Consider the following 9,932-nt stretch of genomic DNA (forward strand, 5'->3'; position numbering starts at 1 on the left):
ATCCAATAAAGAACGATGTGGTTTTGTGTGTGCGGGTTGGGAAGTACCCTTGTATCTCCCCCTCCCCCCCCGGGTAAAAATAAATAAATAACCTAAATCTCTTGATCAGGCTATCATCATCATTATTAAAATGAACAAATAATAAAATAATGAAAATAACAGATGTAGCCTATATATTATATATAGGCTATAGCCTACACAATCTCACAATGCCAGCTTTATAATTGCATGTATAAGATCGGCTGTTTCCACTCAGATCAAACGCGTTGCCACGCTGTGTGTCATGATCCATGAGACGGGGCTTTCATTTAGAGAGAGAAAGAATAACGATTTAAAACATTAAAAAGTTGCAATACGGAGAAGATACGAGGTTTCTGCCCGACAACCAGAGGAAATGCTCGGACTCACGCGAGTGGCTGGGACCGAAAGTGTCCTCCAGGGCCAAAGAAGAATAATGATAATTATTATTATTAGTATAATAAGTTCCCATAGGTTCCAGTACAGTGTTCCATCATCATGCTGTATCCACTCTGTAGGCTTAGAGAATTCACTCCCGAAAAAGACAGAAAGACAGAAAGAGACTCCAGTGGTTCAGTGTTAAACTCCTCGGTGTGAAATCAAGTTCATCCGTAGCTTTATATTATAACGTTATAATGATCGTTATAACCGTTATAATGACGCGGCAGCCGTTGCGCGATGTTGTCGTTGCAGATGATAATATATTCCAACATTTCCATTCCAACGAGGAGGAGAAAGAAGAGGTGGTGATGGGAAAAAACACAGAAGACGGATGAAAAAAAAAGAGGATTCTCCCTCTCTCTCCCTCTCTCTCTGCCTGTCTCTATCTCTCTCGCTCTGCTATAGAGGAGAAAAACAGGACCGGTGCGTAAAAATAAATAAGTGAATGAATAATGTAGTTTTTTATTCAGCCTGGTAGGTCGTTATTATTGGTTCCGCAGCCTGAGGGAAGCCTCTGCAAACTCCAACAATTATTCAATCCATCATCCATGGTGCCGTTTCCCTTCTCCCAACAACATAAGATCCTTTATGTTAGAATGATCAACATGTCCGCCCGAAATGTCATGTTAGTCTCTATGCATATTTTGTATAGATCCCCCCAAAAAACACCCGATCGGTTCGATTGCAGATCAATATGTATAAAGGTTTTTTTTTCGTGTGTGTGTGTGTGTGCGCGTGCATGTATTTTTTTTAATCCCAGAGCATGTGTGTGTTGATGCCTCCTTCTGTCTGCAGCCCCGCATCCACTGGAGCCTCTGACCACACTGAATACTGTATACCGAGAGAGAGAGAGAGAGAGAGAGAGAGAGAGAGAGAGAGAGAGAGAGAGAGAGAGAGAGAGAGAGAGCGCGCAAACGAGCGAGAGAGAGGGGGATGGGAGAGAGAGAGTGGACGGGCTAGATAGAGATAGGGAGAGAGAGAGAGAGAGAGAGAGAGAGAGAGAGAGAGAGAGAGAGAGAGAGAGAGAGAGAGAGAGAGAGAGAGAGCAGATCTGCAGAGAGAGAGAGAGAGAGAGAGAGAGAGAGAGAGAGAGAGAGAGAGAGAGAGAGAGAGAGAGAGAGAGAGCAGATCTGCAGAGAGAGAGAGAGAGAGAGAGAGAGAGAGAGAGAGAGAGAGAGAGAGAGAGAGAGAGCGATATTTCAAACCCGAAGATGCAAAACGTAAGACCTTGAGAAGAATCCGTTATTTCTTCTTCTTCTTATTATTATTTTAGGCTACATATATTTATTTGCTTGTTTATTTATTCATTCAATTATTTCATTTTGTATTCTATGTGTAAGCACATAAGGCTCTATTATATTATAATTGCAACATGCAGGGAATATATTTAATTCAGTATTTAATGTATTTATTTATATCATAACAGAGGACTGAGGGGTGAAAGTGCTTAGCTGTCAAAACCGTCGCAGTGTGTGTGGGTGCGTGCGTGTGTGTATATCACTATACTTGTGAGGACCAAATGTACCTATAGTAGAATGTGAAGCAGTGGTGAGGTACTCAGATGTTTTACTTAAGTAAAAGTATCAATACTGGAATGTAGAAGTACTCTATTACAAGTAAAAGATCAGAATAAAAAATGTACTTGAGTAAAAGTGCAGAAGTATTGGTATCAAAATGTACTTAAAGTACCAAAAGTAAAAGTAATACAATGTTCGAAAATAGCAGATCTACAAGCTCACAACACGTCGCGATGCGATGCTACACGTTGTGAGCTTGTAGATCTGCTATTTTCAAACAGCCTAGGTATAAAATAGTGGCTAAGTGGTTAATGTTGTATAATATAATAATCAAAACCTACAAAGTCACTAGTAACTAAAGTTTTCAAATAATTGTAATGGAGTAAAGTACAATATTTGCCTCTGAGATGTAGTGGAGTAGAAGTGAAAGTATTGGAAATTGAAAATACTCAAGTAAAGTACAAATACCTCAAAATTGTACTTAAGTACAGTACTTAAGTAAATGTACTTTCCACCACTGGAATATGATAAAAAATACATTGTGAGGAAGCATGTTCCTGGTTCCTCACAGGCATAATAAGCGTTTTATGGTCGAAAACATTTTTTTAAAGACACGTTTACAATTATGAAACTATTCATGTTGGGATTATGATTAGGATGAGACATTTAGAGGATAGCTTTAGGGTTTGGAATTAGAGTTAAACATGATGTATAGCTTAGTGCCAGTCAATTCAATTTTCTTTATTGACATGAACGTATACCAATTACAATATTGCGAAAGCATCAAGTAAAGTAAATACTGAACAAATAGTACAGCAGAAAACAATATCAAACATGCAGATAAAACATGAACTTATATACGGTAAAACAATATGCAAATACTGTCCTAATGGTCCAAATGTACAGCGTCGAACTGTGTATGTGCGTGTGTGTGTGTGTGTGTGTGTGTGTGTGTGTGTGTGTGTGTGTGTGTGTGTGTGTGTGTGTGTGTGTGTGTGTGTGTGTGTGTGTGTGTGTGTGTTGGGGGGGGGGGGGGGGGGTGTATCCCCGCCAGGTTGGGTCGGGCTCGCATGTGGTTACAAAAGACGAGCATATAGCTGTGGTGACGGGAATAGGAGTGACTGAGTGGCATACTAAAGAGAGAGAGAGAGAGAGAGAGAGAGAGAGAGAGAGAGAGAGAGAGAGAGAAAATTGAAAATACATTTATTAGCTTAAGGATCAATTCGCACAGTACTTAATGTAAAAGAAAAGGGTAGGATAATCAAAGCCATAGGACCATAACAACTAAATTGATCCATGCTGTTGTTGTTGTTTTGTCTTCTTAACAAGACAAACTATACAACAATACACAAGGCTTAGAATGCAACCTGCAGGGCGCCATCACAATCTCCTGTACACACTGTATGCCTCATCACCTATACACCACGGGTCTTCACCTTTTCAGGCCAAGGACCCCCTAGCTGAGATAGCTCTACATATTGTATAAAATTGTGTTGCAGATTAAACCTTTTCATAGATTTCATCATAGAGTGCATCAGTGCGTGAACTAATGTTTTTTTTTGCTTATTTGACCCACAATACTTAGTCATCTTGATCGTTGGCTCTGCACTTCATATGCTACTTTTTCCCTCTTCACCAAACCTCTTTGCCCAAAAACAGCGGATCTACAAGCTCACAACACAGCACGAGGCTTGAAAGAATCTTTCTTTCTATCTATCTATATATATATATCTTTATCTAGATTATATTATATAAATATATATATATAAAAATATAAACTATCTTTCTATCTATCTATATCTATAATATATATCTATATATTATAGAATAGGATAGGATTTCAAGAGCTGCAAGAATCTGCAAGCTTGTAGATCTGAGAGAGAGAGAGAGAGAGAGAGAGAGGAGAGAGAGAAGAGAGAGAGAGAGAGAGAGAGAGAGAGAGAGAGAGAGAGAGAGAGAGAGAGAGAGAGAGAGAGAGAGGGGAAGAGGGGGGGGGGGGAGAGGGGGGGAGAGAGAGAGACACAGACAGACACACAGAGAGAACAGGAAACTGGTCCTACTTGGACAGAGTGATGACACCTGACTACCGGCCTCACCCTGGTTTCCTTTGCCGACCAGGTGATGCAGAGTGACGCACTGACACAGGAAGTATGGATTACACCTGATCTGCCTGTCCTACCCATCCCTACACTGTAGCTGCTGCTGCTGTTGTTGTTGTTGTTGATGCTGTTGTTGTCGGCTGGGTATTTGTCGTGCAATTTGCACATAAGCTGAAATTGGAGCTGATGTGCATTTAGCCATCCTAACCGTTTAGTTGCAGCGGACGCCATTGCCTTAATACGGTGTAGGCTAGCCTACTACAGCATTATAAGACACGCACACGCACACACACACACACACACACACACACACACACACACACACACACACACACACACACACGCACGCGCGCATGCACACACACACACAAGAGAGAGAATATTGTTGCATTGCCATGTTATCAGCCACTATTTAAATACTTTACTTAAAAGTATCAATACTGCAATCAAGAAATACTCTGTTACCAGTAAAAGTCTGGAATTCAAAATGTACTTGAGTAAAAGCAAAAAGGTATTGGCATCAAAATGTACTTAAAATAACAAAAGTAAAAGTACTCATTATGCATGATGTCCCGTTGTTCTTGTATGGTTCAAAATAGAGACGTTTACAATTAGTACAAATATTCAGGTTGGGGTTAGGATTAGGAGTAGAACTTTAGAGGTTTAAGGGGTTGAAATTTGAGTAAAACATGATTTACACTTGTAGTTGCGTGCCAGTGTCATGCACCAACAGCTAATCTACAAGCTCACAGATCTTGTGAGCTTAGATATGCAATTTTTTTTGGCTCTAATAGGCTCATATGTAAAAAGAATGGCATTCATAAAATTAAAATACTAAAATGTTAATATCCTCACCAGGATAGTAATACCAAACGTGTGTGCGTGCGTGTGCGTGTGCGTGTGTGTGCGTGTGTGTGTGTGTGTGTGTGTGTGTGTGCGTGCGTGCGAGCGAGTGAATGCCCTTCAAGTGCTTCGTTTACAGCAATAATCACAATCTTAAGATATCTGTGGGTTTAAATTGCAGCTTTCCAATGATTGCTGCAATTGCATGGTTGAACAGACCCTCACACACAGTGTGTGTGTGTGTGTGTGTGTGTGTGTCTGTGTGTGTGTGTGTGTGTGTGTGTGTGTGTGTGTGTGTGTGTGTGTGTGTGTGTGTGTGTGTGTGTGTGTGTGTGTGTGTGTGTGTGTGTGTGTGTGTGTGTGTGTGTGTGTGTGTGTCACACACACAGTGAACATTATGTATGAGTCACCATGCTGATGATATACAGTACATATAGGCTGAACGCGCAGTGTGTTCGTTGTTGGCTTTTCTATTTTCATCATCTGATAAAAAAAAATAAAAAAAATAATCCCTTTTCAAAGCAATCAATGACACATTATGATGATGTGTCCTTCAGCTGATCTTCAGAGAATGGATGGACGGACGGACGGACGGACGGAAGGATGTTTTCTAAAAACAGATTTTTGGAAAAAATATAAAACATTTTTTACGATTTTCAAATCGTAAAAAAATGCCGCGCTATGAGCTTGTATATCTGCTATTTTTGAATAGCCAAATAAATCTAAAATGACACAGATGCGTTCCCGGTCTTGTCTGATAGTGATCACTGTGAATGGTGTTTGTTCGGTATAACAGCTCTCCAGCTCTCCTTTAGTAAACAGAAAATACGACTTCAGCGTGCGGGTGACCAATTTGATCATGGGTCTTCAACATGGGGTCCGGGGACCCCATAGGGGCTCCTCAGAGTTACAACAAGGGGGGTCTTTTTTTATGTACCACTTGAACCCTATAGCATTCCTATATCCTGGGGGGGAACATTACAGATCTACAAGCTGTGTGTAGATCTGCTATTTTCCGTACAGAGCTATATAAGGTCAAGCTTATAGTATTGACAGTTTTAAATGTCTGAAAATACACTGATGATATAGTGCTGCGTGTCAAACAAGTCTATGAAGTTCTATGAATTCTATGAAGTTTAAACTGCAACACAAGTTCATACAATATGTAGTGGTGGGGGTCCCTTCTTCATCTCTGTCTCAGCGAAGGGGTCCTTGGCCCGAAAATATTGAAGACCCCTGAGGTTTTAAGAGGTTATAACAGCTGTGAGGCAGTTGTTTTCTGTTTGTATTGTCAAGGGGAAAAGGTTTTTATTATGTCAAGGGAAAAGGCCACTTTCTCAATTGGTTTCAGTTTTGAACTGAAGGCCAGTGGTTTAAATTAACTAAGCACATGTACTCAAGTACTGTACTTTTTGAGGCAGTTTTCCACTTTTCAGTACTTTTACTTCTACTGCATTACATCTCAGAGTCATATAGTGTACTTTAGACTCCACTACAAATATTTGAATACTTTAGTTACTAGTTACTTCGTAGATTTTTATTATTATTACACAACAAACAGTAACCACTTCAGCCCTATATACATGTAGGCCATTTCAAAATAGCCGATCTACAAGCTCACAATGCGTCACATTGTGAGCTTGTAGATCTACAATTTTCAAAAAGATTTTTTTTATACATTTGGAAACTTGTGAAGTGGGACTTTCTGCATAATGAGTACTTTTCACTTTTGGTACTTCAAGTACATTTTGATACCAATACTATTGTACTTTTATTAAAGTACATTTTGAATCCCAGCCTTTTACTTGTAACAGAGTATTTGTACATTGCAGTATTGATACTTTTACTTAAGCAAAACATGTGAGTATACTTCTTCCACCACTGGGCAAAGCAGGGCTTTTGTGTGAAACAGTTTCAGACAGTGTTGATGTATCTGTCTGCAGCAAAGCGCCCCAGATAGACACACACCACCTGAACCACCAGAACATACACTTTATAGAATATCCCATTAAGACCCAGAACGCATCCGTGTCATTTTTAGATTTCTTTTGGCTATTCAAGAAATAGCAGATATACAAGCTCATAGCGCGGCACCGAGTTTGTAGATCTGCTATTTTTGAAAAATCTTGAAAATGTGTGCAAATCATTGAATATATATATTTTTTAATGCCAACATTTTTAACTCAAATCATTGCTTCATAGGAAGAAAACATTTGAGATGGGGGTCCTAAAAATGTTCTCTAAATACTAACAGTATGTTTCTATATCGGTGGTGCTTTCCATGTCAATGACCCCCCCAATATATGCTGTTCCAGGGACCCCCAGAAGCACAGATTGGAGTTTAAAATGTTCGCTTTGAAACACACATTTTCACGATTTCCCCCAAAAAATAGCAGATCTACAAGCTCATAGCCCGGCACTCGGTGCCGGGCTATGAGCTTGTATATCTGCTATTTTTTGAATAGCCAAAAAAATCTAAAAATGACACAAGATGCCTTGCCGGTCTAAATGGGATATATCTTTGCTGTCGGGGGCAGAAACCTCATCTCCATATTCTAACTTTGTGTTTTTTTCTTCATAAATGAACGCCCTACTTGATCCTGCAGCATCACAGAAAAGCATCAAAAGTGGCAGATCTACAAGCGCCATGTAGATCACCTGAAACTATGAGTTATAGGGCTTATAACAAGTAGTTCATTCATTATGTTGGTTAATTCATAATTCCCTTCCTAGAAATGTTGTGGAGTCAAGAAAATACAATGTTTGTCTTTGAAACATATAGTGGAATGAAAGCATAATATCCAAGTGTCCAACAATGATACAAATACTCAAGCACAGATACTCCAGATACTGTGTGTGTGTGTGTGTGTGTGTGTGTGTGTGTGTGTGTGTGTGTGTGTGTGTGTGTGTGTGTGTGTGTGTGTGTGTGTGTGCGTGCGTTCGGGTGCATGTTCGCGCACGCGTGTGTGTGTGTGTGTGTATGTGCGCGCGACCACGTGTCTGTCTGTCTGTCTGTCTGTCTGTCTGTCTGTCTGTCGTCTGTCTGTCTGTCTGTCTGTCTGTCTGTCTGTCTGTCTGTCTGTCTGTCTGTCTGTCTGTCTGTCTGTCTGTCTGTCTGTCTGTCTGTGTGTGTGTGTGTGTGTGTGTGTGTGTGTGTGCGTGCGTGCGTGCGTGCGTGCGTGCGTTGCGTGTGTGTGTGTGCGTGCATGTGTGCGCGCGCCATGGAAATGTTTCTAAACTGACTGTGAGAGTCTTGGGGGGGGCGGGATTGAGCAGAGCACAGCAAAGAAAAGAAAAGAGGCAGGACAGACAGGCAGACAGACCGACAGGCAGGTCAGGCAGACAGACAGACAGGCAGGTCAGACAGACAGACAGTTGGCAGGACACAGAGCCTCCGTCTCAGCTGTCATTGGTAGTCTGGCCATGTGGCCGTGACATCGCTTTCTAAGAAAGAGAAGAAAAAAAGACAAGAAAAGAAAAGAAAGAAACAACATGCACTGTATCTGAATCCAGAGCGCTAGCTAGCTGCCGGACTCAAACAGAGCTCTCAGAGATGCTTCCCTGCAAAGCTTTCAAATCCATTTTCAGCTTTTCTTCTAATCCTTTCACCCCCACAGCACAGCATAAATGACTGCTCCTTGTTGCTGAGGTTCATTGTATGTGTCGCCCTCGCCTGGTCACAAAGGCAACTGCAGCTCACGTACAAGACAGCTATTTTAAGCCAGCAGTGGTTCTCAGAGTGTGGTCCAGGGACCCCTAGGAGTCCTTGTGTGGGTTACAGGGGGTCCAAAGGCTAAATCATCGATAGTTAAAGGAGCATTTCACCCCTGGAAGAACTTACAGTCACTCAGTGTTAATAATATTTGTAGTAGATAACAGTAGCAAAATTTGAAATTTGCACCCTATGGCCAGAAAAATATAGAAGTCTGTGTGTTTGACTGATAAAACAGATAAAACACAAAAAACACCAAGGATCGTGTTTATGGGTCCCAGACCTAGATAAAATAGGGGTCTGATGCAAAATCGGCAAAATGTCCCTTTAACAAAACAGACCCTTGTGGGTTTGAAACTCTGAGAGCGTACAAATGGAACCAAATGGACCCGTAAGGGTCCATTTGGTTCCATTTGTACGCTCTCAGAGTTAAAGTAACATTGAGAATTTGACAGTGTATAGATCGGGGGTTCCAGAGATTTAACATGTTATCAAATAGGGGTCCGTGTTCTAATACTTAAAGTAGGGGTCCTTGAAAGTAAACATGTTTATAATCACTGCTATAGAACCACCCTATAGAAATCGTAACCATATATGGGGGTCCCTGGCATATTATTTTCAAATGGGGGTCCGCGGGCTAATTTTCTATCTGGGGGCACAATGTTAAAATGTATTCAAACAAATCTTTTGAAATTAACTGATCGATAAGCTCACAATGCGACGTTTCGCAACGTATTGTGAGCTTGTAGATCTGTAGATGTCTGAAGTGGTTACTGTGGGTTTTGTAATAATAATCAAAATCTACAAAGTAACTAGTAACTAAAGTTTTCATATAATCGTAGTGGAGTAAAAGTACAATATTTTCCTCTGAGATGTAGTGGGTAAAAATAAAAGGATTGAAAATTGTAAATACTGACGGAAGTAAACATTACCTCAACATTGTACTTAAGTACAATACTTGAGTACATGTACTTAGTTATTTTACACCACTGTGCATAACGTGGAGTCAGGATATGCTCTCATGCACAGTACATCTCTGCTGTCTGGAAGAAACCAGCTAAGTCTGAAATGTTCATTTTTCAGGAAATGAAATAAAGTGGAGTTAGGAGGTTTTGTTCATCATTGATAAGAACAGCTGAATGGACCTCCAAGCTCACAATGAGGTTGGAGGTCAAAAGGGGGTGGAGCCTGGAGTCAGCTAAATCAGCTAACTCCGGTGGAGTTAGCTGATTTAGCAGAACGTTTGAGGATCCAATGGAGTTTTGTCAGAAGCGCTTTTTAATACTTTTCATCGGTTCAATA

This window comes from Gymnoscopelus microlampas, assembly GCF_963454915.1.
Source record: "Gymnoscopelus microlampas genome assembly, chromosome: 18".
Taxonomy (NCBI): Eukaryota; Metazoa; Chordata; class Actinopteri; order Myctophiformes; family Myctophidae; genus Gymnoscopelus; species Gymnoscopelus microlampas.